The sequence below is a fragment of the Drosophila gunungcola genome (genome assembly GCF_025200985.1).
Source record: "Drosophila gunungcola strain Sukarami chromosome X unlocalized genomic scaffold, Dgunungcola_SK_2 000039F, whole genome shotgun sequence".
In the NCBI taxonomy this organism is placed as follows: Eukaryota; Metazoa; Arthropoda; class Insecta; order Diptera; family Drosophilidae; genus Drosophila; species Drosophila gunungcola.
In genome coordinates this window covers 338170-346603 of record NW_026453190.1, presented here as the reverse complement: position 1 = coordinate 346603, position 8434 = coordinate 338170, and positions in this window count along the sequence as shown.

Sequence of the window (8434 nt, the reverse complement as noted above, 5' to 3'; positions counted from 1 at the left end):
CCGATAAGCTAACCAGTTTTGTTAACGTGTTTTCTTCTATTTTAATTATTATATCGCATCATTATTATTATTATTATTATTATTATTATTATTATTATTATTATTATTATCGTATATATATTCATGCTGGTATATATATAAATGATTATACAACTTTTTTTGAGTACCAAATACACACCAATCAAAATGTGAAAAGTTTTCTTGACTTTATGTTTGTTTTATTTCGTTCTGTTTGTTTTTCGAAGCAAAATCATTGATTATAGCTTGCCATTTTTATTTTGGCTTTTTTTTTTACAAAAATATTTTGGTAATTTTGCTTTAGGATTATTTTCTAAATTTATTTAGTTTCTGAATTGGTTAACAGCAATGTGTATATAGCTAATAGTTGTACATAAATTAATATAGAGTTTACATAGAGAGATCTGATTCTGTTGACCTATAGTAAGTGCCTGCCTCCTCCCTGATGATGATGAAAAAAAAATCCTGGGCCAAAACCAGAGTAGAGCTTTGATTGAATGCCGCACTGTTGCCAATTTTCATAAATTTGTTTGTTAAAGTGTTAGCTTGAAGCTAGAAGAACTCGATCCTTAAGCCCCGCCTTGCATTAGCCTCAAAAAATAAAGATTAAAATAAAGAACACTGATAAGACACTCACCTACACACAATGTACAGACTACAGGGTATCCAAAACATCTCGACAAAAACCGCAGAGAATGAGATATATTTGCCCACACAAAACATATATGTGTATCTCTCTGATAAATAGGATGATCAATATCAATCTGTTTGCCCTCCAAGGTTTCAACTAGCGCCTGTTTTTATGTCTTTAAAAAATCTGTACCAAACACATTAAATACAAATTATACAAAAACCAAATAATTCAACTAGAATATGAACACTTACGAAATACCAAGCAAAACTTAAGCAAATCAAACATAAATTATATTTATATATATGTATGAAAGCAAAGGCAGAAAATGGTTGGGAAGATAATGTTACCCTGTATTTTTTTAGACATAACATTTTTCTACTTTTTGGACGATGTAAAACCCAAAGAAAAAAAAAAGAACAAGAAACGATTGTAAAAAATGTATGCATATGAAAGTGAAATTTTTTGATTTTAGTTTGTTGCTAATTTATAGAAAATCATGGAACAAGATTAACAAACCAAGTGCGATACAGATTTGGGACTGATCTTTGGGCCTGTGTCTTTGTGTATAAGCGAATTGTGTATGACATACAATAAATAAATTACTCTCCACCCATCTGTTGATATCGAGCAAAATGAGCCTGCGTTTGTTTTTTATTTATATTTTATGGAAATAACTATAATGAATGAGTTTGTAGGAAGCTTTAAGAAAAAACGCGCTCCCTAGCCCGAAACATAACAAATTTAATCCCGATTGTGAACTGGTTTGAGGTTTTATTCTCTTATAATGAACATTTAAATCTTGAGAGTACATTTTTGCTCAATTTTCCAGAGAATGGAATGGCAGAAAAGTGACCAAAAACCCCTTTTAAATTTAGCTGAAAAGTGATTAAAAGCCTGCAGTTTTAAGTTCATAACTTTTCTTACAGACTTCGGATTTTGAAATGGTATATTCTTAACACGTTGTGGCCCAATTCTCTAAAAGTCTGCATTTAAATCTTGGTTTGTAATTTCGGGTCGATTTTTTGTCATTTTTATATATATTTTATACTATTTATAAATTTTAAAAAATATGGCTTTGCAAAAAACCTATTAAGCACCTCCAGTTTTAAGTCTATACATTTTCTTACAGCCATCCGATTTAAAGTCTTGTGGCTGGAGTCTCTAAAAATCTGCATTTAAATCTTAGTTTAATGTTTTGTTAAAATTTTTGTAATTTTTATGATGTTACCCCTTTCTACATTTTCAAAAATATGGCTTGCAAAAAACTTGTTAAACATATTCAGTTTTAAATCCATAACTTTTCTTACAGCCATCCGATTGGGATGTGGTTTATCTTTAAAGTTTTGTGGCTTAAGTCTCTAAAAATCTGCATTTAAATCTTGGTTTGTAGCTTCGATTTAAAATTTTGTAGTTTTTATGATGTTACCCCTTTCTAAATTTTCAAAAATATTGCTTTGCAGAAAACTTAATAACACCTCCAGTTTTAAATCCATAATTTTTATTACAGCCATCCGATTTGGATGTGGTATATCTTTAAAGTTTTGTAGCTTAAGTCTGATTTGGATGTGGTATATCTTTAAAGTCTTGTGGCTTAAGTCTCTAAAAATCTGCATTTTAATCTTGGTTTTTAGTTTCGTTTTAAATTTTTGTCATTTTTATGATGTTAAACCTTTCTAAATTTTCAAAAATATGGCTTTGCAAAAAACTTATTAAACACCTCCAGTTTTAAATCCATAACTTTTCTTACAGACATCTGATTTGGATGTGGTATATGTTTAAAGTGTTGTGACTTAAATCTCTTTAAATCTGCATTTAAATCTTGGTTTTTAGTTTCGTTTTAAATTTTTGTAATTTTTATGATGTTAAACCTTTCTAAATTTTCAAAAATATGGCTTTGCCAAAAAATTATTAAACACCTCCAGTTTAACTCCATAACTTTTCTTACAGCCATCCGCTTTGGATGTGGTATATCTTTAAAGTCTTGTGGCTTAAGTCGTTAAAAATCTGCATTTAAATCTTGGTTTTTAGTTTCGTTTCAATTTTTTGCCATTTTTATGATGTTACCCTTTCTAAATTTTCAAAAATATGGCTTTGCCAAAAACTTATTAAACACCTAAAGTTTTAAATCTATAACTTTTCTTACAGACATCCGATTGGGATGTGGTATATCTTTAAAGTCTTGTGGCGTAAGTCTCTAAAAATCTGCATTTAAATCTTGGTTTTTAGTTTCGTTTAAAATTTTTGTCATTTTTATGATGTTACGCCTTTCTAAATTTTCAAAAATATGGCTTGCAAAAATCTATTAAACACCTCAAGTTTTAAATCAATAACTTTTTATTCAGACATCCGATTTGGATGTGGTATATCTTAAAAGTCTTGTGACTTAAGCCTAAAAAAACTGCATTTAAATCTTAATTTTTAGTTTCGTTTTAAATTTTTGCCATTTTTATGATGTTACCCCTTTCTAAATTTTCAAAATATGGCTTGCAAAAATCTATTAAACACCTCAAAAATATGGCTTGCAAAAATCTATTAAACACCTCCAGTTTTAAATCCATAACTTTTTATTCAGACATCCGATTTGGATGTGGTATATGTTTAAAGTGTTGTGGCGTAAGTCTCTAAAAATCTGCATTTAAATCTCGGTTTTTAGTTTCGTTTTAAATTTTTGTCATTTTATGATGTTGGTTTTTAGTTTCGTTTTCAATTTTTGTCATTTTATGATGTTACCTCTTTCTAAATTTTCAAAAATATGGCTTTGCCAAAAACTTATTAAACACCTCCAGTTTTAAATCCATAACTTACAGAGATCCGATTTGGATGTGGTATATCTTTAAAGTCTTGTGGCTTAAGTCTGTAAAAATCTGCATTTAAATCTTGGCTTTTAGTTTCGTTTTAAATTTTTGTAATTTTTATGATGGTACCTTTCTAATTTTCAAAAATATGGCTTTGCCAAAAACTTAATAAACACCTCCATAACTTTTCTTACAGAGATCCGATTTGGATGTGGTATATCTTTAAAGTCTTGTGGCTAGAGTTTCTAAAAATCTGCATTTAAATATTGGTTTTAAGTTTCGTTTTAAAATTTTGTCATTTTTTGTGATGTTACCCCTTTCTAAATTTTCAAATATATGGCTTTGCAAAAACTTATTAAACACCTCCAGTTTTAAATCCATAACTTTTCTTACAGACATCCGATTTGGATGTGGTATATGTTTAGAGTCTTGTGGCTTAAGTCTCTAAAAATCTGCATTTAAATCTTGGTTTTTAGTTTCGTTTCAATTTTTTGTCATTTTTATGATGTTACCCCTCTCTAAATTTTCAAAAATATGGCTTTGCCAAAAACTTATTAAACACCTCCACTTTTAAATCCATAACTTTTCTTACAGCCATCCGCTTTGGATGTGGTATATCTTTAAAGTCTTGTGGCTTAAGTCTCTAAAAATCTGCATTTAAATCTTGGTTTTTAGTTTCGTTTTAAATTTTTGTCATTTTTATGATGTTACTTTCTAAATTTTCAAAAAAAGTGGCTTGGCAAAAAATTTATTAAACATCTTCAGATTTAAATCCATAATTTTTCTTACAAACATCCGCTTTGGATGTTGTATATCTTTAAAGTCTTGTGGCGTAAGTCTCTAAAAATCTGCATTTAAATCTTGGTTTTTAGTTTCGTTTTAAATTTTTGTCATTTTTATGATGTTACCCCTTTCTAAATATTCAAAAATATGGCTTTGGAAAAAACGAATTAAACACCTCCAGTTTTAAATCCATAACTTTTCTTACAGCCATCCGCTTTGGATGTTGTATATCTTTAAAGTCTTGTGGCTTAAGTCTCTAAAAATCTGCATTTAAATCTTGGTTTTAGTTTCGTTTAAAATTTTTGTCATTTTTATGATGTTTCCCCTTTCTAAATTTTCAAAAATATGGCTTTGCAAAAAACTTATTAAACACCTCCAGTTTTAATTCCATAACTTTTCTTACAAACACCCTATTTCGAAGTGGTATATCTTTGAAGTCTTGGGACTAAAGTATCTAAAAATCTGCATTTAAATCTTGGTTTGTAATTTAGCCACAAGATTTTAAAGGTAGACCACATCCAAATCGAATGTCTGTAAGAAAAGTTATGGATTTAAAACTGGAGGTGTTATTAAGTTTTCTGCAAAGCAATTTTTTTGAAAATTTAGAAAGGGGTAACATCATAAAAATGACAAAAATTTAAAACAAAACTAAAAACCAAGATTTAATGGCAGATTTTTAGAGACTTAAGCCACAAGACTTTAAAGATATTCCACATCCAAAGCGGATATCTGTAAGAAAAGTTATGGATTTAAAACTGGAGGTGTTTAATTAGTTTTTCCAAAGCCATATTTTTGAATATTTAGAAAGGGGTAACATCATAAAAATGACAAAAATTTAAAACGAAACTAAAAACCAAGATTTAAATGCAGATTTTTAGATACTTTAGTCCCAAGACTTCAAAGATATACCACTTCGAAATAGGGTGTTTGTAAGAAAAGTTATGGAATTAAAACTGGAGGTGTTTAATAAGTTTTTTGCAAAGCCATATTTTTGAAAATTTAGAAAGGGGAAACATCATAAAAATGACAAAAATTTTAAACGAAACTAAAAACCAAGATTTAAATGCAGATTTTTAGACTTTTAATCCACAAGACTTTAAAGACATACCTCATCCAAATCGTATGGCTGTAAGAAAAGTTATGGAATTAAAACTGGAGGTGTTTAATTAGTTTTTGCAAAGCCATATTTTTGAAAATTTAGAAAGGGGTAACATCATAAAAATGACAAAAATTTAAAACGAAACTAAAAACCAAGATTTAAATGCAGATTTTTAGAGACTTAAGCCACAAATCTTTAAAGATATACCACAGTCAAATCGGATGGCTGTAAGAAAAGTTATGGACTTAAAACTGGAGGTGTTAAGTCAGTTTTCTGCAAAGCCATTTTTTTGAAAATTTAGAAAGGGGTTACATCATAAAAATGACCAAAATTTAAAACGAAACTAAAAACCAAGATTTAAATGCAGATTTTTAGAGACTTAAGCCACAAGAGTTTAAAGACATACCTCATCCAAATCGGATGGCTGTAAGAAAAGTTATGAATTTAAAACTGGAGGTGTTTAATAAGTTTTTTGCAAAGCCATATTTTTGAAAATTTAGAAAGGGGTAACATAAAAAAAATGACAAAAATTTAAAACCTCCAGTTTTAAATCCATAACATTTCTTACAGCCATACGATTTGGATGTGGTATGTCTTTAAAGTCTTGTGGAGTAAGTCTCTAAAAATCTGCATTTAAATCTTGGTTTTTAGTTTTGTTTAAAATTTTTGTTATTTTTATGATGTTACTACCCCTTTCTAAATTTTTAAAAATATGGCTTTGCAGAAAACTGATTATACACCTCCAGTTTAAATCCATAACTGTTCTTACAGACATCCGATTTGTGGCTAAAGTCTCTACAAATCTTCTTTTAAATCTTGGTTTGTAGTTTCGTTTTAAATTTTTGTCATTTGCCTTTCTAAATTTTCAAAAAATGTCTTTGCTCAAAAGTGGTTAAAAATCCTGCAGTCTTAAGTCCATAAAATTTCTCACGGAAAGGCCCTAACATATCTCTTAGTCATTATATTTTAAAGTGGCATACTTGTAAAAATTTGTGTTTTAATTCTCTAACAAACCGCATTTTTTAATCTTTGTCTTTTGTGTTTATATGATTATGATTGTTAGAAATGTAACCCAAAAATAAGTATTCTCAGTTTAACAGTTTTGCTAACTTAAGAATATTCTAAAAACTGCTTTAAAAAGCTCTTTTTTTTATGAAAGCTTTTTCAAGATCCTACATTTTGTATTGCTTTTTGTAATGTAAATACTTTCGACACACATTATAAAGGGCGACACCTGGCGCTCAAAAAGAAAACAAAAATAACGGCCTCTGCACTGCTTGAAATATTTGTGTGGGAATGAACTATTTCAGTTAAATTTAAAGCCGTTACTGACGAGCTGAGGTGGATTCCACTTTCAAAAGGTGTTTTTAAAATTAAAAATCTGTTTCGAGGTTGTTTCGCCAAACAGCCCTTCCCAAAATAATAAATGACCTTCGTATTGGAATACAGTAGATTCGTCTTTATTGAATTTGATTTTTCTGTTCAGTTTTACATGCTATATAAACTAGTTTATTAATCATATTATTATTATTATTATTATTTATATTCGCATTATTTTGTGTTTCTCATTTCAGCGACATCTGAAATGTCTCTCGTTTATTTTGATAATTGTTTTCGTGGCTGTTTCCGTTATCATTTGATTTCTTTTCATTTGCTTTGGTTTTTTTCTTTGCAAATCGTTGCTGGAAATACGTTTTAATGAGTTCAAATCAAAAACACAATACTGTTTACCTTTATTAAAAAAATATTCATTACCTTTAATTTATTTTGGTTTGTTGTTAATTGTATGCTCGTGTGCATTTATACAAGAAATGCTACAAAAAAATGTCTTGCTTTTTTTTTTCTTTTAAATTTATTCCGGTTAATTTTCATGTTGCTTTTCCTTAGATCTTAGAAAATGATTTCGAGGTTGCCAAAAATTGTATGTGCTTAAGTTTAATATATATTTATAATATAAATATAACTATAAATGGTTTTTGGTTTTTTTTTTTGTATTTACTTTTGTTTATATGTATATTTTTGATATTTTTGCTGCTTTTTTTGTTTTTTAATTGTTTTTTGGGCACATTTTGCTAATTTGCTTAAGAATCTTCTTAATTTTTGTTACTCTTCTCGCTTCGTTTTCGTTTTCGTTATCATTTACTTTTGCATTTATTTTGTTCTGGTTTTTCATATCATTTTTGGGCGGATTTCAAACTGAAAAACGGAGCTGGCTCTTATCAAGATCATTGTCGGTTGAAAACTTAGGGATTCGGCTTGGTTTCGGTTCAATATCTCGACTGCGTTTGTGTGTTAACTACGGTTCTTGCTCTTGTTCTTGTTGTTTTCATTACCATTCAACAGTTGTGAATGCATGTATTTGTATATACGTAATAAAGTGTGTATAATATATATCTGCTGGTTAACACTATGTGGTTATTTCAAGTCATGCTACACTTTCGCTTTTTATATTTTCGTTTGAATCTGCTAAAATAACTTGCTTGTATATCCATTCGACTTATTATTCCTTATGCTTTAAACATAATATTGATATGGTCTGGTTTTTGTTTTCGCGTAATTACTATCTGATGTGAACTCGAACTCTTCGATTTATGTTTTTGGATTTCCTCTAAGTTTCGGTCTAACTTTCTTATGTACAGCGAATATTTAGAGGGTTAAAAATAAGGGAGGGGGGAGTGATGACAATTGGCAAAGTCTCAAAACTGAAGAGATTGTGTGAGTGTGTTTGTGTGTAGTGTGTGCGTATATCACCATGGGCTTAAATTCATTCATATTCATTTTCATATAGATATCGGTATCTATCTCTCAAAAAAACAATAAAACAATTAATCAATCAATCATTGGTATAAAAAGTGGCGCTTGTGTGTATGTTGTGCTTTTAAATTGGAAGGATAATTTCATATTTATCGTATTTACAGCTCAACTCTTTTGATTCGAATCTATTTCCGTAACCCTTTAAATAGCTTTGTTTAAAATTAATTACGTATGTTTTGGAGCAGTACGGATGTATCCAAAAAATTTCCGCTGCCTTTATATATTGTGGGTCATCGCCATTCCTTATTATTTTACTTGACTAGCACCGCATATTGTTATTAAATACAACTA